Source organism: Protopterus annectens, chromosome 8.part0 (genome assembly GCF_019279795.1).
Source record: "Protopterus annectens isolate FY-2018-M chromosome 8.part0, PAN1.0, whole genome shotgun sequence".
Classification (NCBI taxonomy): domain Eukaryota; kingdom Metazoa; phylum Chordata; order Ceratodontiformes; family Protopteridae; genus Protopterus; species Protopterus annectens.
In genome coordinates this window covers 1,642,172,568-1,642,186,965 of record NC_056741.1, presented here as the reverse complement: position 1 = coordinate 1,642,186,965, position 14,398 = coordinate 1,642,172,568, and the positions used below count along the sequence as shown (strand labels likewise).

The 14,398-nt window shown below is 44.9% G+C and overlaps 1 protein-coding gene across 1 annotated transcript in view; it reads right to left on the bottom strand.

The window, feature by feature from the left end:
* The window catches only part of VPS26B (VPS26, retromer complex component B), a 589,545-nt gene that overhangs the window by 503,821 nt on the left and 71,326 nt on the right, over nt 1-14,398 (bottom strand). The window lies entirely within an intron of this gene.

Sequence of the window (14,398 nt, the reverse complement as noted above, 5' to 3'; positions counted from 1 at the left end):
CACTTTTAAATCCCATATAAACCAATCACATTAATGAAATATACACGTATGTGCGCAACTGTAAAAAAGACACTTGGTACATCCATTCAAATATAAATTACGTTATTACATCCATTCAAATATAAATTATATAAAAATGATTAAATTACTTAACCCCATTTATATTTCTTATAAAATTATCTGTCTTTAATATTAAAATACTAGTCAGATTATTAACATTTATGAAGAAGTATATCAAAAAAGAAATGACATTATTTGTATTACACAAATGAGCTTAATCTGTGGATTTTGTTAAGAAATATTAAATGAGGGGATACATGGGTGGTTGCAACATTGTGAGTAACTGGGTTTAACTTGTGGACCATGCTGGCTGTAGAGTAAATTAAGACACAGTTATGAGAATATTTCTTGTTTTCAGCATTTAAATCATCTTAGGATGAGGACTTATAAAACCTGGTGCTCTAGCATAACTTAAACTGAACTGATATGTTCAGTTGTGCTGCTGTGCCAAGTTTGTGAGTAGCAGTCATGCACACTTCCATGGGGGCCACATCAAATCATCAGGGGATATGCACATTCCCGCAGGGACCACACCTCATCACCACTGAATGGGCATGAGAGTGAATTGCTCAACTTCAGTGTTATGCACTACTCTGCTGAGTATTATGCAGTCCTACAAACAAATATAGACACACACACACACCTCTCCCCACAGTAACATACACACACCCACCTCTCCCCACAGTAGCATACAGGCACACACCCACCTCTCCCCAAAGTAACATACAGACACACATCCACCTCTCCCCAGAGCAGCATACAGACACACACACCTCTCCCCACAGTAACATGCAGGCACACATCCACCTCTCCCCACAGTGACATACATACACACACCCACCTCTCCCCAAAGCAGCATACAGACACACACACCTCTCCCCACAGTAACATACAGGCACAAACCCACCTCTCCCCACAGTAGCACACACACACACACACACACACACACACACACACACACACACAAACACCTCTCCCCACAGTAACATATAGGCACACAGCCACCTCTTCCCACAATAATATACAGACACACAACCACCTCTCTCACGCACAAAACACCAACAGATACTCATTTCATTTACTTTTATTTTTCTTTCCAGTTTGTTAACCCAGACAGTCCAACAGGGTTTTGGGCCTCCTTTTCATCAAGCGTCTCAGGAAGAAAAGCTCCAAACAGGAAAATTACTTTTTAACAGATAGTTACATATACACTATTTATGTGCAGTGTATTATACAACATACAGAAGTACGATGAAAGTAGCACATATGTTCTAAATTATTTTACAAATACATATAATTATAAAGCATAACATAAATCAATGTGTTTTCTAGCAGACACATGACATACAACAGAAAAATAAAGCACACTATATTAATCAAGAGAGCACATATAGGAACAGGGTAACAGTTTGCTATTATGAAGCTATTAAAATATAGTAGAGAGATTGTATTGTGAGAAAGTACAGTTGTGTACACTTACCATAAATGTAGATGTTCGAGTGCATTCACTGCTGCAGTCATTACATTTGGGTTATCCTGCTGGCAGGTTGCCCTCAGTCGGCCTGAATTCCAAAGTCTTGGGTCCTGCGTCAGTTGCTGTCGCCTCTTCCCTGATGTCAGGTCATCAGGGGTATAAAGATGCAGCCAACGCCATTTTATTCAGTTTTTCTGCCCCAGATGTCAGGTGCCCCCAAAAGGGTAGGCTAAAATGATACAAGTAAAACATACAAGCCCCAAAATAAGCTTTACCTTCATCTATAAGCAAATATACCACCTAGGTTGTATAGATTACAGAAGTAAAGACAAGTTCCAGCAAAAATAAGGGGGATGGCGGGTGGGTAACCTGGACTGCAACCGTGAATACACTCGAATATCTACATTTATGGTAAGTGTACACAACTGTACTATGTTCTTAGAGTTTCACTGTTGCAGTCATTACATTTGGGTTGAGTCCCAAAGCTATGGTTGGGGGGCTGGAGCTAAACAGCATTAGGAGCGGCTATGAGGCCCTGCAGAACTGTAGTGGCAAAGCCTGCCCTGGATTTAGAGTAGAGAAGCAGATTGTAATGTTTTGTAAAGGTATGCACTGAACTCCAAGTAGCAGTCTCTAAAATGTCTTTGGTTGGTACTCCCCTGAGAAAGGCTGCAGAGGTGGCTGCAGCTCTGGATGAATGTGGCCTAATGCCCTTAGGCACTGGTTTGCCATGCTGTGAGTAGCAGAATCGAATGCCGTGACCTATCCACTTTGAAATAGTCTGCTTGGAGATCACCTTTCCTTGTGATGCTGTGGCATATGCCACTAGTAACTGTTCTGTCTTTCTGAAAACTTTAGTTTTGTCCAAGTAGAATCGAAGTTGTCTGTGTACGTCCAAAGAATGCAGAATTTTCTCTCCTTTGTTCTGTGGATTTGGATAAAAAGTTGGCAAATGGATTGTTTGGTTAAGGGCTACACTGGATACCACCTTAGGCATAAATGTAGGGTTTGTTCTCAGACAGACCCTGTCTTGATAAAAAATGATAAAGGGTTCCACAGCCATGAGAGCCTGTAGCTCTGAAACTCGTCTTGCAGAAGTTACTGCTAGGAGCAGAGCTGTCTTCCAAGATAAGAACTTTATATCCGCAGTAGCAGCTGGTTCAAAAGGAGGTAAGGTGAGTTTTTCCAAGACATAATTGAGGTCCCATGCAGGTATTGGCGTTCTCCTTGGAGGCCTTAAGTTTTTGGCTCCTCTGAGGTACTATCTTAATAAAGGATGAGAAAAGAGTGGTGGCTCTGTATTATAATGAGCTGAAAAGGCAGAGGCATGGATTTTAACTGATGAAAAAGATAGGCCTTTGTCCAGCATCTCAGTTAAGTACTGCAAAATCTGACGAACATTTGGGACAGCTGTATCAGTTCCTGGAGCTTGGTTCAAAGTGTAAAATCTCTTCCATTTCCCAGCATAGGATTTTCTAGTATTAGGCCTTCTGGCTTCTAAAATGACATCCATCACAGCTTTACTGAGAGGTGTTGTTTGTATGGCTAGACTATCCGCCATACTGCCAGGTTTAGAGTCTTGAGTTGGCTGTGCAGAATCTCATTGTTTTGCTGGGACAGTAGATGTGGTGTTAAGGTCCAGGCTGGGCATTGAGACAAGTTCTTAAGATCGGATACCAGTACTGGCGTGGCCAGTCTGGGGCAATCAGAATCATTTTTGGTTTCTCCTGCCTGACCTTTAGGAATACCTTGGGGAGGAGAAGCAGTGGAGGAAAGGCATACACTGATAGATTTGTCCAATTGAAAGAGAAGGCATCCACTCCCCAAGCTTGTCTGTGATAAGTCCTTGTACAGAATCTTTTTAGTTGATTGTTGTGAGGGGAGGCAAACAGATCTATGTCTGGGCATCCCCATTTCTTTGTTATCATGCTGAAGACTTGTGGATCCAGGTGCCACTCATGGGGATCCATGAGGTTTCTGCTTAGTTCGTCTGCCAGAGTATTTTACATTCCTGGCAGGAAAGGTTTCTGCTTAGTTCGTCTGCCAGAGTATTTTACATTCCTGGCAGGAATTGTGCCTGCAGATGAACTTGGCAAGTCAAGGCTGTGTCCCATAAAGCCATGGATTGTCTGCACAGGGGATAAGAATGAGTGCCCTCCCTGCTTGTTTATGTACCACATGACCATGGTGTTATCTGTCTTTATCAGTAGTTGTCCCGGATGAAGTAGGTCCTTGAAGGCTGTGAGGGCATTTTGAACAGCTAGCATCTCTTTTTGATGGATATATAGATGCTTTTGGTTTGTGGACCAGGTGCCCTGAATGCCTCTTCCTGCCATGTGTGCCCCCCAGGCATAATCTGAAGCATCCGTCGTTAGGCTCTGTCTGGCTGGGAGTAGTGAGAATGGCTGTCCCTTGTTTGGTGACGAGCCTTGTCCACCATCGAAACTCCTGTTGCAAGCAGGGAATTAGAGTAAACAGAAGTTATGTTCTTACCATAACGTTCCATGTTAGTTGTCTTCTTCTCGCCTTCTTCTTGCTGGATGGGTTCGGAGCCGACCCTCTAAAAAGCTCGAGAGTTGGTTCCACCGGCTCGAGGCTCCCCTTATATCCCACAATGCTAGGCGAGAGTTACCTCAGATCTCGTTTGTAAGCTAACCCCAGCTTATAACAGGAACAGTATAATTGTAAAATAGAATCCACCTCTAACAACAGGAAGAAAGAAGGGTGACCTACATCCTGAACCAAGAAATATGCATAATAGCATATGACTAAGAAAGAGGTGGTAGAAAGAGAGGTCACGATCACAACTCCTCTAGGTCTGTCCAGGCCAGGGGGAAGGAGGGTGGGAAGAAGACAACTAACATGGAGCGTTATGGTAAGAACATAACTTCTATATGTTAAGTTGTCTATCTTCATTCTTGCTGGATGGGACCGCGTCCCTAGCACCTTGTCCCGGGTGGCCTAACGGAACAGACTCCTGAGAACAGTGGAACCAAAGTTAGCTCTATGCCTAGAAGCTAAATCCAACTTATAATGAGTAATAAAAGTGTGAGGAGTAGCCCAAGTAGCCGCTGCACAAATGGTATCAATAGGCAGTCTGTCTTGGAAGGCTAAAGAAGTAGCCAAAGCTCTGGTGGAATGGGCTTTAGGTTTATTAGGCAATTTTTGTTGTCTAATTTCATATACCAGGAAATCAAAGATGTTAGCCATCTGGATAATGATACCTTTGAAACTGAAAGTCCCTTTCTGCTTTCATAGGAGACAAACAGCTGATCAGATTTTCTGAATTGTTTTGTCCTATCCAAGTAGTACCTTAATTGACGATGAACATCCAGGCAGTGTAATTTTTGTTCAGACCTATTGGAATACTCTGGGAAAAAGACAGGGAGGTCAATGCTTTGGTTTAGATTAGATGTTGAAACCACCTTAGGCAAAAAGGACGGGTTAGTTCGTAAGGATACTCTGTCCTTATGGAACAAAAGATAAGGAGAACGACAACTGAGTGCTTGAAGTTCTGAAATTCTTCTAGCTGATGTGATAGCCACCAGAAAGAGAGTTTTCCATGATAGTAATTTCAAGGAACATGAAGCTGCAGGTTCGAAAGGGGAAAGAATCAAAGAAGCAAGAACTAAATTTAGGTCCCAAGGAGAAGGAGGATTTCTTACAGGAGGTCTGAGAAGAAAAACTCCTTTCAAAAAGGCTTTGCAAAGTTTGTGGGACATTAGGGCAGATTCAGAAATACCCACATGGAAGTTAGAAATAGCTGCCAATTGAACCTTAAGAGTAGATGGAGATGAACCTGCATGGAAGAGTTCAGCTAGAAAATCAAGGACTAGCTGGATGGAAGCGGTGAAAGGATCTATATCCTTTCCTTGTGCCCAATATGAGAATCGTTTCCACTTACTCAAATAAATCTTTCGAGTGGAAGATTTATGGGAAGCTATCAATATATCTCTAACAGAGTGAGATAATTGAGGAAGCCTGGCTACGGTTGGAACTGGAGGAACCAAGCAGTGAGGTTCAGAGAGGGGAGGGAGCGATGAAACTGACCCGACTGGTGGATCAAAAGATCTGGAACTAGGTCCAGATTCCACGGTCGCTCCAAAAGAAATCGATGTAGAAAGGGGAACCACACTTGTCGAGGCCAGTAAGGAGCAATGATGATCAATGAGGCCTTCTGAGCGATAGCTTTCTGTATTACTTGAGAGATCAGTGGGAAAGGAGGAAATGCATACAGAAGTCCCGGGGCCAAACTTGGACTAGAGCGTCCCTGCTGGGTTGGCCTGGTAAAGGGAATAGAGTGAAATATTCTCTGCAGTTGCTGTTTTGGGGAGTAGCAAAAAGAGCGCAGCAAGGCTGACCCCAGTTGAGAAAAATTTCTCTCACTACAGAGTCTTTCAGAGACCACTCGTGAGGCATGAGTATAGCTCTGCTCAACTTGTCCATAATGTGATTGGACTTCCGGGATGTCGTTGCTATCAGAAACGCTGAGAAGAAATCGCCCATTGCCACAGTCTGAGTGCTTCTCGACACAGGGGTATGATCTGGTTCCGCCTTGTTTGTTGATGTACCACACTACAGACATATTGTCTGTCTGGATTGCAATCGTTCCCAAGGGAAGAGAGTCTTGAAGGGCTTAAAGCACTGCTCTCATCTCCAGAACATTTATGTGCAAGTGGCATTCGTTTGGTTGCCATGTGCCCTGGACTGTCCTGCCCTGATAATGCCCCACCCGATCAGGGAGGCATCCGTTGTCAGAGTAGCAACCGGAGGAGGTGGAACAAATGGTCTTCCGACAGGAGCTGGGAAGACATCCACCACATGAGATGCTTTTGCACTTGCGTGATCATAATGGTGTGAGACATTGGAAGTTCTTGGTATGACCATTGAGTAAAAGCATCCACTGAAGGATCCGCATGTGGTATCTGGCCAATGGAAGGAGAGGTATGGCGCTGCCATGATTCCCAACACCTTTAGAACTAACCTGGCTTTGACTCTGTTGTTGTTGAGAAGAAGTGACACCAATTTGTGAATGTCTGATATCCTTTGGTTCGTTAGCCTTGCAGACATGTTTATAGTATCTAGATTTAGCCTATGTAGGTAATAGTACGACAAGGTGACAAAACAGACTTTTAATTTATTGAAATACCCAGTTTTGACAAAGCGAAAAGTATAATCTCTGGCCATCAGAAGGAGATGCTTGGTGGGAGCTGTGAGAAGCCAGTCGTCCAAATATGGAAACACCTGGAATCCTTGTCGTCTCAGGTGAGAAGCTACCACTGCCATGCATTTGGTAAAAACCCGGGGGGCAGAGGTGAGACCAAAGGGCAGGGCCCTGAACTGAAAATGACTGGTTCCCAGCCTGAAGCGGAGGAATCTTCTGGAGCGTCTGTTCATTTTATGTGATAGTACGCATCCAGGTCTATAGAGCACATCCAGTTTCCTTTGCCCAAAAGGGGAAGAATGGATTGCAGCGTGACCATCCGAAATCTTGTTTTCTTGACTGATTTGTTCAAGACACTGAGATCCAAAATCGGTCTCCCGTCCCCTGTTTTCTTTGGAACTAAAAGAACCTTGAGTAGATTCCAGATCCTTGTTGATCTGCTGGCACTGACTGAATTGCTCTTTTGCAAGCAGCTTTGAAATTTCCAAAGCTGCTATATCCCGGTGGAACATCTGGAAGGGATTTTTGACTGATTTGGAAAGCGAAGAAAGGGGATAGAATAGCCGAATGATGGACTGTACCCATTTGTCTTGAGTCAGGGATAGCCAGGCTTCTGGGTACAGTGACAATCTTCCCGACTGCCTCCGAAGATGGGCAGTCGGGCAACACCTCAGGGATGCTGAAAGGGCTTGTCAGGAAAGGCTTCCCGATTGCCCTGGTTCTCACGGACCCCCTGCCCCTAGGGCGGCGTCTACCATTGTTATTCCCACCTCTGCCTTTGGTAGGAAAAGCGACTCTGGTCCCTTGAGATTGTTCACGGAACCACATCTTCCCACCCTTCTGGCCTTTGGGGTAAGGCCTAGAAGGAGTCGAAAACGGACTCCGGCGGCAGAAAGGGTCTTGCCATCAGTCACCTAGTCAGAGTTTCTTTCACTTGAGGACCAAGAGAGATGATCCATCAAAAGGGGAGTTCGTGAAAGACGTCTTGAAAGGGTCCAAATTGCATAGCCGCATCCAGGCGTGCCTACGTAAGGCTACACCTGTCCCTCGCGTCTGCTCGCTCCATCGGCCGCATAAGAGGAGGCATGGAGGAGTTGGATATGGAATTAAGGGTAGCCAGCTGCGTGTTCATTTTTTCTTGGAAACCCGCAGCTGTAGGATCCTTTAACATTTCACTCGCTTCCTTGATCAAGTCCCTTTGAAGCCCAGTGAAATGGCACAGGTAATTCAGCCATGGTAAATGTCGCTGAGGAGAACATCTGCTTCCGTACCTATCCATGGACCTAGATTCCTTGTTAGGTGGATGGACAGGCACTGAAGGATCAGCCAGTTCCTTCTTTGTGGCAGCAGCTACCACCATAGCATCCACAGAAACTCCTTTTGATAAAAATTGCTTGTCTGATGGAGCTGTGATGAATTTAGAGGGTCTCCTGGGAGTGGGGTCCACTGAATCAGGAGCCGTCCATGCCTTCTTAGCAACCACCTGCATGAGGGGACACCCAGGAGGTGGAAGGGCGAGAGCCAAACGCCTCAAGATACACAGATTCGTCCTCCGAAGGGTTGAGGGCTGGCCAATTTCCCCTCTGTTTCAGGATCTCCAGAATGTCTGCAAATGAGACATCTTCAGAAGGGAGGGGGAACCCTCAGAATCATCCAGATCTGTGTCTGGCGTGATAGACTCAGGTGAGTCAATGTGTTTCCTCTTGCACTTCCTCTTCCGAGGGGCTCTTCTGCCAAATCAGGAGAGGCCTCGAAGAGGATGAAATCCCACAGGGGCTCCTGAGGAGCTGGCTCTCTGCGGTCCGGGATGAGGGAGTGAGTCGACTTACCCTGAGGCAGCATAGAGGGAGGGGCCGACTGTGGAGTAGAGCCAGGCTCTAACACACTCCGCATGACCTCGAATGCACCCCTGTCAGGCAGAGCCAGAGGTCCCGCTCCGAGGAGCTAAGAACCCCTCGGCACCGACAGTGATGGCTCCGAGGTCGATGTCGGAGCCGAACTCACCAGCGCCCGAAGCCCGAGAGGGAGAGGGGTCGGACAAGGGTCCGATGCCACTCACCCTCGAGGGAAGTCCGGCGCCGAGATTCCTCCAAAGAAGAAAACAGAGCCCGGCCCGGGCAGACAATTGTCTCGGCTCGAGTATCACAGTCTCGGCTGAACTCAAAGGAGTCGAAGGAGGAAAGAGTTGATGGACGGGGCAGGCACCGACTGATGAGTCGGGCTCTGAAGCATCTGGGCTAGTGCCTCGGACTTAAGCAGTCGACTCACTACCCTCTGAAGGTCCTGATCGGACAGCCTCGATGACCTAGAGGAATGAGACCTTTGGCTCCGTTCAGACAGCAGGGGAGATCCTGGAGCGAATGAACGGAGCCAAGAGATGGTGACCTAGACCGCTTTCTAGTTGTCGGCTCCGAAGGTCTGGTCAATAACCTCGGCTCCGGCGGGAGCCACAGAAACTGTGGACTGAGACTTATCGGCTCCAGCCGGAGCCGATAAAGGCAAGGTTGAGCAACCTGAGGTCTCGGCTCAGAAGCGGGCAGACCTCGATGCCTTAGAGGGCTTCCCTGTTGAAACTGACAGGGAATCCTCTGGCTTCAATAAGCCTCTCAGAATCAACTTGTTTTTCTTTCCTGCAGGACCCTGGGGCTGAAGCCATGGCACACAGCACAGGAGTCCTGCAGGTGCAAAACCCAGACAATAGACACAAGAAGTGTGGCGTCTGTCAGAGACATTTTCTGACAGCACGCATCACACTTCTTGAATCGAGACCTTTGCTTCTTTAGACATTTCCTAACTGACAGGTGTACACAAACACACACCCAAACACACAAGTTATACCCTGTCAGGAAAAAATAATAAATTTAGTAGTGATACTAGAATTTAAAGTACAATAAAATTAAAGTAAACTACAAGAAACACAAACACTCCACTAGGGAAGGGAAGGCCTAAGGCCCAAAGGAAGAACCAAAGGTTCTTTGGTAAAAAGCAAGGAAAATTTAGGTCGGAGATAAAGTTTTTAATCTACACTAACTAAGAAGCGATTTAACTTAAAGGGGTTAAAAGAGTAACTTTTAGAAGAAAAAGTTAACACTCACCAGGAACCGGTAGAAGCAACCAACCTCGAAGCTGTAGCGGCAAACGAGATCTGAGGTAACTCTCGCCTAGCATTGTGGGATATAAGGGGAGCCTCGAGCCGGTGGAACCAACTCTCGAGCTTTTTAGAGTGGCCGAGTCAGAGCCGAGGTCGGCTCCGAACCCATCCAGCAAGAATGAAGGCGAGATAGACAACTTAACATTCATTGTTTCCAGACTGTGGCAATGTTGTGTCCAGACACTTTTTAGGTACCAGTGAATTTTCCTCATATGCAGTCTTGCATATGGAATTAGTAAGATGCAGGATGCCATGAAGCCCAAAGCCTGCAGAATTTTTCTTGCAGATAACTGGGCCTTTGTTGCCATTTCCTTGAAATAGATAGTCAGTTGCCTTTGCCTCTGGAGTGAGATGAGCCATCTGGGCAGTTGTATTTAAGCTTGCACACAGGAATATTATCTCGAGAGGGTACTAGCTTTGATTTCTTTTTGTTGACTGTGTACCCCAGGCATGTTAAAAGTCTTATCACAAACGTCAGATGCTGCAATAGAATGTCCTTGCTCTCTGCTTGTAGGAGGCAGTTGTCCAAGTAAAGATATATTTGTATTCCTCTTTGTCTGCAGTAAGCAATTACTGGTGCCAGGCACTTTGTGAAGACCATGGGCGCAGTAGACGAGCCAAAGGGCAGTGCAGAGAATTGGTAATGCTTTGAGCCAGCTTTGAATCTGAGGTATCTTCTACATGATTTTCTGATTGGGACATGCAGGTATGCGTCTTTTAGGTCTAAAGTCACGAGCCAAGCCTTGCTGCCCAGCATGGGCAGAAGCTGCTGTAAGGTCAACCTCTTGCATTTTGGTATATCCAGGAAAGTATTTAGAATAGATAGGTCCAGTATTGGTCTCCATGTTTTGTTGTTTCTGGGTACCAAGAACAGTCTTGAGTAAAATCCTTGTCCCTGTTCTTGCTGTGGTACTGGTTGAATAGCCCTCATGTCCATGGGAGCTGCGACTTGTTTTTGAGCCTCTGCCCATTGATTGTTTGGCAGGTCTGGCCAACCGTTTGCCCTTGGCAGGGTATGGAAATGAAACTTGTAGCCTTGTGACACTATGTCTAGAACCCATTTGTCCAGGGTTATAATGTGCCACTTTTGTGAAAAAAGTGCTAGTTTTCCTCCTAAGGGTGCTGCCTAAAGATAAGTGCTTGGTGCAGGCAGGGGGAAGCCATTGGGACCGTTTCCAGTATGATTGTGCTTTGTCTTCTCCACCTTTGGAGGTAGAAGCACTCCACTGCTTAGACCTGTAGGATCCTTGCGGCTGTGATCTGCCTCTAGGGCATCTGGATCTGCCCCTTTGAGGTCTGTCTGAGACTGGAAAGGAACAATTCTTTGTAGGCCAGTGTCTGCTAAATCTAGGTGGCTGTACCTGTAAGAAATCCTTGACCGTTTGCATAGATTTAGCTTTGTCCTCCGTTTTCTTTAACACCTCTTCTGCCTTAACACCAAACAAGGTATCATGTTGTAAAGGAACATCTAATAATTTTGCTTTAACATGGTCAGGTAGATTTCGTTCCTTTAACCAAGCATGCCTCCTAATGACAGAACCTGTAACAGCGGCCCTGCAGGAGGCCTCCAGAGAATCAAACCCACATTGCAAAGTATGCTTTCCAACTTGTTCAGCTGCATGCAATAAATCCTGCATTTCTTTGTTTTCTGCACAATCAGAATTTGCCATCATTTTCTGTTTAAGCAGTGTCATGATATATTGCTGATATTTGAGCATATGAAACTGGCAATTTAAGGCCCTTATAGCCAAAGTAGTAGATGTGTAAATCTTTTTTCCCCATCTATCCGGTGCCCTAGAATCCCTGTCAGAGGGGGTAGGATTCTTTGCAGTAGAAGCCTTGACCCCTTTTGGACCCCTGAGAAATAGTTTCCGGGTCTGCAGTAGGGTTTTTAAAAAGGAATTTATGAGAGTCAGGAACCCTGTAGTATCTATCCGGCTTAACAGGAGCTGGAGGTAGAGAGTCAGGGGTCAGACTAGACTCCGAGAACACATCATCTACAATGTCCAACACAGGTGGAATAGCTAGAGGCCTGTGTTGAGGTAGTAAAAGGAAGTCTCTGAGCCTTTTCTTAGATTCTGAAAAATCTTGGCTCTCCCAGTGTACGTGTTCCCTCATGGTATGCAAGGTTTCCCCAAAAAGAGTAGTCCTCAGGAGGAGAAGCTGAAGGAATTGATTCTTCAGCATCAGAATCCTCATAGGGGGTGAAGAGAATATTCCTGATCAGAAGAGGAATCAGAAGAAATGGAAACCTGATCTGAAGATTCATATTCTGTGTCTCTTGCCTAGGCCTCTTATCAGGAGGGGGGTTGGAACCCCTGATCAAGGTAATTAAGCCTTCAGCCTTTTTGAGCATCTGTTTTCTGGGCATGGAGGCCTGTCCTTGTGGCTGGTGAACTTGTTTCTTTGCCTTTAAAGGTGTTTTAGTCTTTGAAGTCGGTTTAATATATAATTGCTTAGGTCTGAATACACCCTCAGAAGCCGATGCCTGCTCAGCGGCTCCGGACCCATCTGAGGGAACAATCTCTGAGGTTCCAATAACTTGAGTTTTCAGCGGCCTGTCCGACTCCACGTGGGAGTCGGTAGCGGCCTGCGACTCTAAAGTAGCGGGCGTCAGGGGCTGCGAAAGCGCCTCATTGAGAACCGGCAAACCAGAGAATTTCTTAGGAGAAGCTTCGTCATCAGTTTTGGACCTCGGTTGCCTGTCTTTTTCTTTTTCCTTTGTGTTTTTTTGTGAACACCGGTAGTCGGATGGCTTTCCAACGACATTGTATAATTAAATCTTCGCCCAAAATAGCTTAAAGCAAAATCGTACCGACACTTAATAGTGCATTGGTTAAATCTAGCACAAAACCGACAACTAGCAATGTCGTGGTCAGGGCCTAGGCAAGGAATACAGTAAGAATGAAAGTCCTTATGAGGTATTTGCTTCCCACAAGAAATACAGTTATTAACTTTTTCTGACATCGGTCTGCAGCAAGAAAAAAGTTTCCCCAACGGGGTACTTAACTTTTAATGAAGACTTCGGATCTGAAATTCGAACACGAAAATCTCAGGAGTCGGCCGACCGGCACTTGTGAACTGCTTCTGCTTCGGGCACCATGCGGCAAGAAAGACTGAATAAAATGGCGTCGGCTGCATCTTTATACCCCTGACGACCTGACATCAGGGGAAGAGGCGACAGCAACCAACGCAGGACACAAGACTTTGGAATTCAGGCCGACTGAGGGCAACCTGCCAGCAGGATAACCCAAATGTAATGACTGCAACAGTGAAACACAAAGAACATCCTAAAGAGGCAGTGAAAAATGATAAATGGAGAAGAAATGAAAAGATGATATGCAATCTCAAGGTAAAAGATATGGATTAAAATCTTTGTGATATGAATTAAGGAAAGTATGCATACACTGCAGTGGTGGTGCCGCGGTAGCGTTGTCGCCTCACAGTAAGATGTTGTCCTGTTCGATTCTCAGCTAGAGCATCTTCTGTGTGGAGACATGTGTGAATGGGCGTTCCTTCGTTGAAGGTTGTGCACCAGGGCTGGCAACTCGGCACGTAAAAATCTACTGCCAATCATTAGCGGACCGGATTTCCACTGTGGCGACCCCTAACCGGGAAAAGCTGAAAGATACAACAACATGCATATTGTACAAATCATTACACTGGTACAAGTGTAACCACAGGATTTAATGGAGGGAGCACACCTCAGCCCTTGTCTTATTCCTAAGACTGCAGAGAGCTGAATATTTGGAGAAAATGGCTGTAACAAAAAAAAAAAAAAAAAAGATTCTTTTGAACAGGAACACAGGATTTGAATTGCCTAGGAATAGTAAGGCCTTAAGTTTAATTCTACTGGCTGCCAAAAAAGCAATATTGTAAAAACTTATAGATAAAAGAACTGAAACTGCGATCTTCAGAAAAAGAAGAAAAATGTTATAAGAAATAAATGAAATTTGTAAGAACAATATATGCAGAATAATGTTCAGGATGAGGAGTGAGGTTTAAGGCAAGCAGGAAGTGAGCAATTTATGTAATGTTGGACTGAATGACAGTTGTTATAAAGAAAGAAAATGTATACTAAATGTATAATGTATGTAAATGAAAATCTTGATATAGTTTGCTTTTTTATTAATTTACATATCCCTATATCTTAAGTGGTAATTTAATAAAAGGTGAGATTGGATAAGTTCTTCTATAGTTGATGACTTTCAGAAAAAAACAAGCACATTTTGTGTTTTTAGCATTTAAACTGCTCTTTTGTCATTTTAAAATGTTTTCTGCATTGTTTACTGCCTTCTGCACTTTCTTGGTTAATCTGTTAGTCCAAGTGTAAGGATGGGCTTAGATAGAGTGGCAGTTAACTTAAGTGATTGCTGGACTAATTGATGCATGTCTTGGGTAGCTACAAGCACTTTGGCTTCAGGTTTCACTCATTTTTCATTATTTCTTTTGTTTTCTTGTTTGCTATTTACTGTGCAGAGTGGAACTGAACTCAGCACTACAACAGTTTTAGTTCCATAGCTGGTAGTGCACACAAGAAATCTTCTCT